The sequence below is a fragment of the Apodemus sylvaticus genome, chromosome 2 (genome assembly GCF_947179515.1).
Source record: "Apodemus sylvaticus chromosome 2, mApoSyl1.1, whole genome shotgun sequence".
Classification (NCBI taxonomy): domain Eukaryota; kingdom Metazoa; phylum Chordata; class Mammalia; order Rodentia; family Muridae; genus Apodemus; species Apodemus sylvaticus.
In genome coordinates this window covers 45,693,927-45,705,263 of record NC_067473.1, presented here as the reverse complement: position 1 = coordinate 45,705,263, position 11,337 = coordinate 45,693,927, and positions in this window count along the sequence as shown.

Genomic DNA, 11,337 nt, shown 5'->3' with positions numbered 1-11,337 from the left:
CAGAATTCAGTCTAATATGCTTTTAATATCAGGAAGAGTTGCATGATTTGGCTAGTGTGAGAAAATGCATGATTTTTTTACATTCAAATATATTCACTCTGAGGTGTAAATTATATTTACTTACCTCAAGAACTGGAAAAAAATCAAGTCAAAATCAGAGAAACGGTTAGCTGATTGAAAGTTAATAGACTTTAAAGTGACTTGAAATTGGATAATGATATGATTCACTCTAATGTATATGAGACACATTACATTTTCTCCCCTTCTACTTTTGAAGTTCTTATTCTAATGTACAGTTTTTGTATTATAGACAAGATACAGTCATATCCTAGGTCTAACCTCCAATTATTGAGAAGCTCTAGAAAGTGTGGTGAGGGAGATAGCTTAGTGGGTAAAGAGATGGACTTGAGGTTGGATCTCTAGTAGCCATGTCAAAGCTGGTGCCATCTGTAATCCCAGCCATGAAGGAATGAGGGGGGGGCCCTTGGAGCCCACCAGCCAAATGGCATAGCCAGTCAATCAACTCCAGATTCAATGGGGGAATCTACAAAACAAAGCAGAGTAAGACAGAGGAATACACCAAACATTTCCTTTTGGCCTCCACATACATGGACTTGTGTACACTCATGCATTCAGCACAGACACATCCAAATATATTGAAAAATTCACAAAAGGTTGTGAGTTTCTTCATGGAAAAGTTCATTGTTAGTGGTAGGCTTTTATAACAGTGTCTTGCTATTCAGTCTAGACTAGTGGTTCTTAACCTGTGATTATGACTCCTTTGGGGGCCATCTATTAGATATCACACATCAGATATTTACCTTACGATTCTTAACACTATTAAAATCACAGTTATAAAGTAATAACAAAATGATTTTATCATGGGGGGGTTCATCACTACATGAGGAACTGAATTAAAAGTTTGCATCATCAGGAAGGTTGGGAATCACCAGTAGACTGCTCTCACACTCCTGATCTGTCTATGCTATCCTCCCTAGTGTTAAGTATCACAGTGAAATTGAGAATGTATTGCTTTTATCATGTCTAGGAAGATCTAGGAAGGTTCAAGGGATTCAAAACGCAATATAAAATTTATATTACTGTGTATGTGACTGCTATAAGAAATGTTTGAGTTGCATAAAATATTTTAATCTGCTGGAGTTGTGAGCTTGTATTACCATTTAAAAATTTCCAGTTGAGAATCAGTTTGGAATTGTGCGGCTGGATTGAATATAATTAAGGGTACATATGAAATCTGAACATTTGAAGACACCTAAAACCAGCCTAAAAGTTTTCTTCATACATATTGCTCAATATTTAAGAAAGTTTATTAGATAATTTATGTATATATAGAAAAATAGAAAATGGATATATAAAATATATTAATGTCATTTAGAATGTAAGAAAGAATCTAATTAATGGGGTTTATGACTGGTTCTTGGTAATAATTAAAGGCATTTCAAAAGTGATTGAATTTTCCATTTCTATTAATGGAATTATAATGATTATAAAATGGATTTAAATTGTAGGGAACTAATGCTTTTATTTATATCTTTAACAAAGTGCATATTTTAAAAAGCCAATATAATCTACTAATGACTTTTTCTATAGAGTCATATTGAGAAAATCAAACTCTCATATAAGTATCCATTTTATCAGTCATACAAATCAAGTATCTATGGTTAAAAAAAATGAGGCTCCTGTGTAGATTAGGCCATGGGAACTCACTAAAATATTGCCATCTCAGGATGTGTCCTGGGAAACAGATAACGGACCCCTCCCTCACACACTGCAGTCTCACCGCATTATTGGCATCATTCTTTTCCCCCGTGGAATCTCTACAACCATCTTAGTGCTTTATTAAAATGCATTATTCCTTTGAGAAATGATTATTTTAAAACATAGCATATTATTGAGATTAAACATATATTTTCAGGGCTGGAGAGATAGCTTGTGGGTTAAGAACACTTACTGATCTTTAAGAAAACTCATGATCAGTTTCTAGCATTCATAGAGTGGCTCACAAAGATCTCTAACAACAGTCCCAGGGGACCCAGTGCTGCCTTCTGGTCTCCATAGGCACCCACTTGGAGGCTTACTTTTTTTTGCATTACTTTATTGGGTTCTATTTTCTACCACCCTTCCAACCCACATTCCATCCTGATATCTTCCACCACCCCTCCCCCCAACACTAGGTAGGAGAGAAAGAAGGTTAGAGCAAAAGGCGGTCACAGACTTCTTTAGACTACTTGCTACTGATAAGGGGCCTTGAGTTCCTTGAAGCAAATCCAGGCTCTATGGTCAGGATATCTCCAACCAGCAATCCAGCAAAACAGCAAACTAGCAATCCAGCAAAAGCAAAGACGGCCAGCTGCAGGAACCAGGAGCATCAGCAGGAACCAGCAGCAGTAGAGGCAGCAGCAGAGGTAGCAGCCTCTACAGACTCTCCCCCCACACCCCTGCTCTCACATTTATACCCCCTCAAGAGTCTCCAAAACTCAAAACATAAACTGTCTGTAACTGATAAACATGTTCCTCTTAGGGCTCGAAGCAATCATAGCGGCTTTGAATGATCTGAAACAGCCCTGATATCCTACACCTGGGATTAAAAGAAAAACACATTCATAGCACAACTGTGTTTTCACAAAAACCAAAAACTCTTCCTACACCTACACCTTCCTGTGGTGCCCATTAGCAGATATAGGCACACACACACAAATGCACACGCACATGTGCACTCACACAAGTAAATAGAATTGTAAAGCCCACATATTCTTTGAATGGTAATTTCTGGTTTCAAAAGTTCCCTAAAAGTCAGTTTTGGTAATAATGAAGACAACCTTGCACCTTTAATAATATACTTGACCTAACATCTTGTCTTAGTTAGGGTTTTACTGCTGTGAGCAGAAACCATTACCAACGCAACTCATAAAAACAACATTTAGTTGGGACTGGCTTACAGGTTCAGAGATTCAGTCCAGTATCAAGTGGGAAGCATGACAGTATCCAGGCCGGCATGGTGCAGACTAAGATGAGAGTTATACATCTTCATCTGAAAACTGCCTGTCTCTGTACCAATAACATGCAGGTTTTATCATTATTGCTCTGTAGTACCGCTGAGGTCAGGGATACTGATTCCCCAGAAGCTCTTTTACTGTTGAGAATAGTTTTAGCTATGCTGGATTTTTGTTATTCCAAATGAATTCGAGAATTGCTCTTTCTAACTCTTTGAAGAATTGAATTGGAATTTTGATGATGATTGCATTGAATCTGTAGATTGCATTTGGCAAGATGGTCATTGTACTGGCTGATTTTGTGTGTCAACTTGACACTGGCTGGAGCTATCACAGAGAAAGGAGCTTCAGTTGGGGAAGTGCCTCCATGGGATCCAGCTGTGGGGCATTTTCTCAATTAGTGACCAAGGGGGGAGAACCCCTTGTGTGGCACTATCTCTGGGTTGATATTCTTGGGTTCTATAAGAAAGCAGACTGAGCAAGTCAAGGGAAGCAAGCCAGTAAGAAACATCTCTCCATGGCCTCTGCATCAGCTCCTGCTTCCTGACCTGCTTGAGTTCCAGTCCTGTCTTCCTTTAGTGATGAACTGCAGTGTGGAAATGTAAGCTCAGTCAACCCTTTCCTTGACAACTTGCTTTGTGGTCATGATGTTTGTGCAGGAATAGAAACCCTGACAAAGACAGTCATTTTTACTATATTACTCCTGCCAATCCATGAGCATGGGAGATCTTTCAATCTTCCGAGCTCTTCATTGATTTCTTTCTTCATAGACTTGAAGTTCTTGTCATACAAATCTTTCACTTGCTTGGTTAGAGTCACACCCAAGTATTTTATATAGTTTGTGACTATTGTGATAGGTGTCATTTCCCTAATTTCTTTCTCAGACTCTTTATCCTTTGAGTATATGAAGGCTACTAATTTGAGTTAATTTTATATCCATCCACTTTGCTGAAGTTGTTTATCAGTTTTAGGAGTTCTCTGGTGAAATTTTTGGGGTCACTCAAGTATACTATCATATCATTTGCAAATAGTGATATTTTGACTTCTTCCTTTCCAATTTGTACCCTCTGACCTCTTTTTGTTGTCTAATTGCTCTGGCTAGAACTTCAAGTACTCTATTAAATAGGTAGGGAGAAAGTGGGCAGCCTTGTTTAGTCCCTGATTTTAGTGGGATTGATTCAAGTTTCTCTCCATTTATTTTGATGTTGGCTACTGACTTGTTTCTAGCTTTTACTTTGTTTATGTAGGGGCCTTGAATTCCTGATGGGATCTATCTCATATACAGTCACCAAACACAGACACTGTTGTGGACACCAAGAAGTTCGTGCTGACAGAAGCCTAATATAGCTGTCTCCTAAGAGGCTTTGCCAGAGCCTGACATATACAGAGGCAGATGCTCATAGCCAACTATTGAATTGTTCACTGGGTCTCCAATGAAGGAGCTGAGGGGGTTCACAATCCCATAGGAAGAATAACAATATCAACCAACCAGAGCTCCTAGGGACTAAACCACCAACCAAGGAGTACACTTGGAGCGACCCATGGCCATATATGTAGCAGAGGATGGCCTTGTTGGGCATCAATGGAAGGAGAGGCCCTTGGTCCTGTGAAGGCTTGATGGCCCAGTGTAGGGGAATGCCAGGATGGGGAGGCAGGTGTGGGTGGGTAGGTGGGTGGGTGAGGGAACACCCTCATTGAAGCAGGGGTATGGGGTATGGGATAGGAGTTTCTGGGGGACAGGAACCAGGAAAGGGGATAACATTTGAAATGTAAATAAATAAAATCTCAAATTAAAAATAAACAAATAAAAAAAAAACAGACTTTAGGCCCTGTCTAAAGCACAGTTGGTACTGACAATGAAACTGTATGTTAGCTCTTAAAAAAAAAAAAAGAATGTTAGAACACACACCAACAAGGCCACACCTATTCCAACAAGGCCACACCTCCCAACAGTGTCACTCCCTGGGCCAAGCATATGCAAACCATCACACCTCTTAATGACTTTCCAAGACATTTTACCTCAAATGGCTTTTGACAGTTCTCTGGGTCTCAGTGTGATGGGTGGACAGAGGAATGGATATGAACAATAGATATGAATTTCCGGTGAACCATGTATTTATTTTTCAGAACTTGAATAAGATAAAGATCTTCAAAGTCCTACCTTTCTAATTGAATGATAACACATTATAGGAGTGTTGTAAAGTTTTAAAGTATTACGTGAAAAATCTTGTTTCATAGCTGACTTAGTGGATAACAGATAGCATTTTGGTTGTGTGTTTGTTTGTTGTGTACCCAGAGCAGTTCACGTACTAGAAAGGTGTATTACCTACCACTAAGCCACATTCCCAGGCCAAACGTGATTCTGATGGTTGCATGCAAGTTGAGGTTGATTTATTGCAGAACTTTGTGTCTGGGTGTCTGTGTTTCGTATGTGTGTGTGTGTGTGTGTGTACAGAACTAGCTGCCTTGACAGTATTCTGCTGCTGTGAATATTGTGCCTGGCTGCCAAACAGATGCTCCAAAGACTTTGGTACAAAGATAGTTGATGATCTGCATAGTGTAAATGATACCCTGCCAGAGCTCTGACTTCAGATTTCATGGGGTGGAAGCCCTACACAAGCCCCCCAGAGATCCCATACTTACTACAACGAGGGAAGTCTGAAAGCTCAACAATTACCCACATAGACTTTTGGAGATGTTTACTTAATTCTTTAGGATGTCTTCTCTTCATCAACCGTACCTCCAGGTATTTTGGTCGCAGGACCATCGAATTCTTGTCTGCATCCCTTCTTGCCTCATAATCATTTGAGCTGACCGATCAGAGTTTGAACTGTTTGTGGAACCTATGAAAAGCTTACCTTTCACATACTGTTGTGATCGGTGTCATTCTGATGTGGCATTTTGTGTCAAGGCATGACTCCAGATTACATTGACACAGCAAACAGGATTGTCTAGATTTGAAAAGGTGTGGGTATCAAAGGCATTGACAAGATGACTCTGGAATATAAAAGGGAAATCAATACCTCCTGCACAGGCAGACCATGGAGGTTCACTAGTTTTCTCTGAATTGTTTGTGTATATAAAGACACCTTTTATACAAAATAATAGAGATGGGATCTAAAGAATCCCAGAAGAAAACTGATACCAATCCCACAGGGTAAAGAGAGCAGAAATAAAATCCTTAACCATCATGCCAAATCTACTTTGCTGATACCTTCAGACAGGTGTGCCAAAGTCAAATTCCCTCTTGATAAACTGCTTCATGTAATTTTCCTCAAACTAGCTCAAATGAAATGAAAGATTTCAATTATGAAATATATGCTAATTGACTTCGTTTTTCAAGTGTTAGTTCTATATTTTATGATGATATGAGTGTGGGTTGGGTAAAATATTTTTATTATTATTTTCGAAAAGTCAATTGTTTTATTTTAAAAGATATATCTTGAGAATGCTTCTGGGATAATGCTAATCTATTGAGAAAGTGAGCAATGGAGATTATATAATTGTCTAATGAGGAATATAGATGAAAAATACTATAAACCATGATTTACCTGTCAAAGCGGTTGATGTAATGAGTTGTGGGAGCTTTGGTGAAGGACATTTAACTATCCTGGGGCTATAAAAGTTTTGTTTTCAGTATACCATGTTGAAAATGCTAATGAGTTATCAGCAGAGAGCCGGATTTACTTGTAGCATTTTCAAGTAAAAATTATACATAGAGCTAGGGAATATTCACATTTATGGAAAAAATCAAATGCTTCTGAGAAAATTGCTATTCGCAAGGAAGTGTGCTAATCTATGTGATTAATTCTAAAAATATATGAAAATGCAAGTTAGCTATAATCATTATTGTGGGTGGCTGTGGGTCTAATAGGTAAAGATTTGGTCATTTTTCTTGGGGAAGATACAAGAGGAAGTAAACTCTTGTATTTATTATTTTTTTATTATTATTGTATTTAAGTTTATTGTCCTAGTCAAGATGGACAAAACCTTTTGCTAATTCCTATGACTATGAAAGTAATAAAACTACACTAATAAAAATTTGAAAACAATAAGATTAGCTATAAGTTAACATAAGAGGATCAAATGGTTTTTTTTTTTCATGGTATAGAATAGAGTTTATTCAGGGCAGAGGACAGAAGTTAATGGGAAGTGGAGGCAGAGAGAGAGAGAGAGAGAGAGAGAGAGAGAGAGAGAGAGAGAGAGAGGTGGAGGAGTGGAGGCAGGCCATGACCACATGGGGGGGAGGGGAGGAGAGCCCAAGAGGGGCAGAGAGGTGAGAGTGCCAATAGGCAAGAGAGATGAGAGCAAATGTTTCAATTTAGCATATTTTCTTTGCAACTTTTACATACACTTTGGCTTATTTAAATTTCATTATGGTTTTCTCATAAGGACAAATCTATGCCCTTAGCAGGGGATGTGTAAAGGATGCAGAAATTGTGTTAACTGTGAAATCACTCTAAATTTCTTACTCCTGCTTCTTCCCCATAATCACTAATTATTCTTGTATTTCCTACAATAAGTATATTCACAAGCTTAATTGTATTTTCTAATCTACTTATTTGGGGGAACATGAAAAGTATTCCCATGACCACTATTCCTGTAGACACAGAGCAGCAGCGTAATTTATCAAATATAACTGGAGAGTAAAATATCCAGATTCATTATCAGATTATTTATAGAGAATGAGTTAAATTGCTCAATACCTTAGTTAGTTCACCTGCATTAAATTTCTAGCATTGACACTGTAAAGTATGCAGCCTTGGAACCTTGTTTAGGATATCTAAAAGGAAGTCTCAAAAATTAGAAAGGTAGAAGCCAGACTATTATAGGTGAAAGACACAATAGATGTAAAGAAACAGGCCAATATAATTGAAAAAAGGTAGGGCGATTGACAGGGAGAGACTGGACTTTTCTTTAACAGCAAGTTTAAACAAGGCTTCATAACATTGTGAAGGGTTTGAAGAATGGCTCACCAGGCAAAGGCAAAGGCTTCTGACCTGAGTTTCATATTTGTAGTTCATGTAAAGTTGGCATGTAAGAACTGTGACTTTACAAAATTGCCCTCTTACCTCCGTATATGCACTGGCACTGCGGCACTCATTCAAACACTCATGTGCTTGTACATGAGTGCACGTGTCTGTGTATGTGTGCATGAATGCATACACCACACACTCACACATGCACACACACACACACACACCACACACACACACACACTCATCTGGTATGTGAATGTGAGCACCTATATACACAGATATTAATAATACTTTGAAAGTTTAAGTAACCACTGTGAAGAGTTTGCATTTCACTGTAATTATGAGAGAAATATTTCTCATTGTTTAGCCATGTGAATTACCTATTTTAGTGTGTGTTTACAGACATCAGTCTGTATTTCAGAGAGAGAGAGAGTGGATTAAATGCAGGTGTGACCCAGGCTGTGGAAGTACATGACTAGAGGTACCGAAGGCATTTGCAGTGGATGACAGTAGACACAGAGAATGGGCATCAACTAGATACCTTTTCTGTGGTAAAATTGATATAACTTTCCATTCAAGTGACCGCACATAGAGATAAGAGATTGGAACTAAATCCCAGTTGGGTAAAAATATTTTGAATAGACAGTGATGTTATTCCCGACTTATAAGCAGGGTGGTATTCTACCCAGGAAAAACATAACATATGCATTGAACTTACAACATCCTGTAAAAGTTTGGATACACGAATTTAAGAGTTCTAGGCTAGGGAATATCTGAAATTTAAAGCTGAAGAACTAATTAAGGTTGTACAGTGGGGTGTGGCGACTGTGGGCCCAAAGAAAAACAACTGGAAGAGAGGAAACGCTCAGCCGTGCAGCTGTTCTCCGCTCTCAGAGCCCTGCAGGGAGAATGAACTCTTGAAATTAATCCTGGGTTAATTTTGTGGAGTACGACAGGAACAGTAGAGACATATATGGAATCCCTAAATAGAAGCAGCTGCTCACTCTCCGTGGTAATCTGATGAGTATTTGTTCAGCTTCAATGGAATATTTGGTTATATGAAATATTCTCATGCTGTGTGATATCTTATTAATGCCCTCTGTGTGGAGAGATTCACAGAAAGGTATTTTCTTTTAAAGTAAAATTAAAGTGTTTATAGTGTATAGGAAGTTTGGAAATATCACATGAGTTATTCTAACGGGCAAAAATTCCTGCTAAACATGCAATGCTCAGTGCATTATCAACAACAAAGCCTCCTCTACGTACCCTTTTGCAGTTATCAAGGGAAGTAAGGTTACATTGGAAATTTGCCTGCCCCGGCTCTGCAGTATTAAGTAAGTGATTGTTTTTTTAGTTGGCATTTACTGGGAAGCAATAATTTAATAAGCTCATGATAGCTTTTAAACAATTATTTCACAGACTAAAAGAGGCTTTTCTACTTTCTTCTTTGGCTCCAAAGCCTAGAGACTATTGTTTGGCTCTGTTCTTTCTTTCCGTTTTCTAAGGCATGAAAGAGTTGAAAATCTAAAGCAACCCCCTTATGGTCCATGCTGGGGTTACTCAGTTAAAAAACAAGTTCAGCAAGTTTTAGAGAAAAGGCCCGTTGGTTAAGTAGAAGACAAATATTTTCTTTAGTGCAGAGCACGAAAGGAAAAGTCTCAGGTGACACCTCCCTGTTCTATCGCCTCTCAGCAGAGCCCTTTTATTGCAGAGAATGGGGAATCAACAGGTAATGCATTTACAATAAGGAGAATTTACATGGGAAAAGAAACCTGTTTCCTCCTACAACACAGAGCAAAGCAGTGATGTGGATTCACTCAGCCCCTCTGGTTTTGGTTTTGTAAGTAAAAAAACCACCACCAACAAACAAACAACAACAACAAACAAATTTATGCAATTATTTGGATGTGTTTTTTTGACAAGGTTGGACTAATTAAGGATGACACAATGAAGACACTAAATATAAAAAAGAAGATTGGGAAAAGAATCTTTTTATGGCTGTCCCACTGTGAGCATGTGGTAGAGCCTGCATAGTCTCTCACCCCAGATGCCTCTGAGGACTTTACTGACTGCTTGGAAGACAGCTATATATGGGCACCGTGAACTTGAACTGAGACTTTCTCTGGAGAGAGAGATTTTTCTTAGCAGGGATCCAGAGAGCTCAGTTTGAAAATGGGAGGTCCAAAGTGTTCCATTTTCAAGCTGTGAAAGGTAAATATTGCTGAGGAAGGTTGATGTCTGCTGCTTCCGGTACCTGCAAAGTTTAAAGGGAAGTTTAAAGTTGTCTCAAGACACTAAATGAGATACTCACAAAGTTTCTGAGGCTATGTAGAAGTATCCTTGCAGGAGACGCCCCATGTCAGATCCACAAATAGATATTCTTTTACTGAGGGACCCGAGTAAGAAAAGAGGCAAAATGTCACGATTTTCCAGCAGTCCTCAGAGCAACATCACTGGAGTAGAAGTCAACAGTGGGAATGTAAGTTCAGTCTCATCTTTAAATCTGCTTTAATGATGCCCATAGCACCCCGAGGTGAGGTGGTGGCCTTGGTGAAGGGTATATAAAACCTTGCAGCCTAAAAGAGAAAGTCCTATGGTTATCGTACCATTGCTCCACCTTTGTAGTTTCTGAAATTTGTATTTCATTAAGTGACAGTACTAAACATCTTTAAATTATTGTCCAGATTCAAATGAAATAGGATGGGTGTTTCAAAGCCTTGGGGAGTGATTAGGTAGTGGAAGTATTCAGAGCAGGGGCCATGTTTGCAGTACAGTTATTTTTAAGGTTAATTTTGGTTACATCAACACTGGCTAGAGAATATGGTCTCTGGAAAAATTAGATAGCAGTTCTCAAATGTTTGTTCTTTCTGGAAAGGTTCAATCAATGACATGTAGAATATATATTTTTTAATAGAAGTGGAACTCTCTACTTATCACCATCATTATTATTTTACTAACATTCATTCTGATAGTAGAACATACTTCAGAAGTACTTACTTTGAAACTCTCTTTACACTTCAGATATAATCAAAACTAAACGATTATGAAGTGACAATTATGAAGAAGCGATTTTTATAAGTACAAGCAAATGTTCCATTTATGTATTGAGACAATTTTTAAAATATCTATGTATTTAAAATATCTAATGGCCATGAAGATTTGAGAGAAAATCATTTGGCACATCTTTTCCAAGCATGCTTCTTAGGGGAACAAAATCTTTTCTAGCCATAGATTATAGAGGAGGTTGTATTTTGCCATTGATGTAAGCAAGTTGAGAGGATTCAAGACCTTTGTATTGGCTCTTGAATTGGTTGTCATTTGTAGTTCTAGTAAGCACGCCCAAA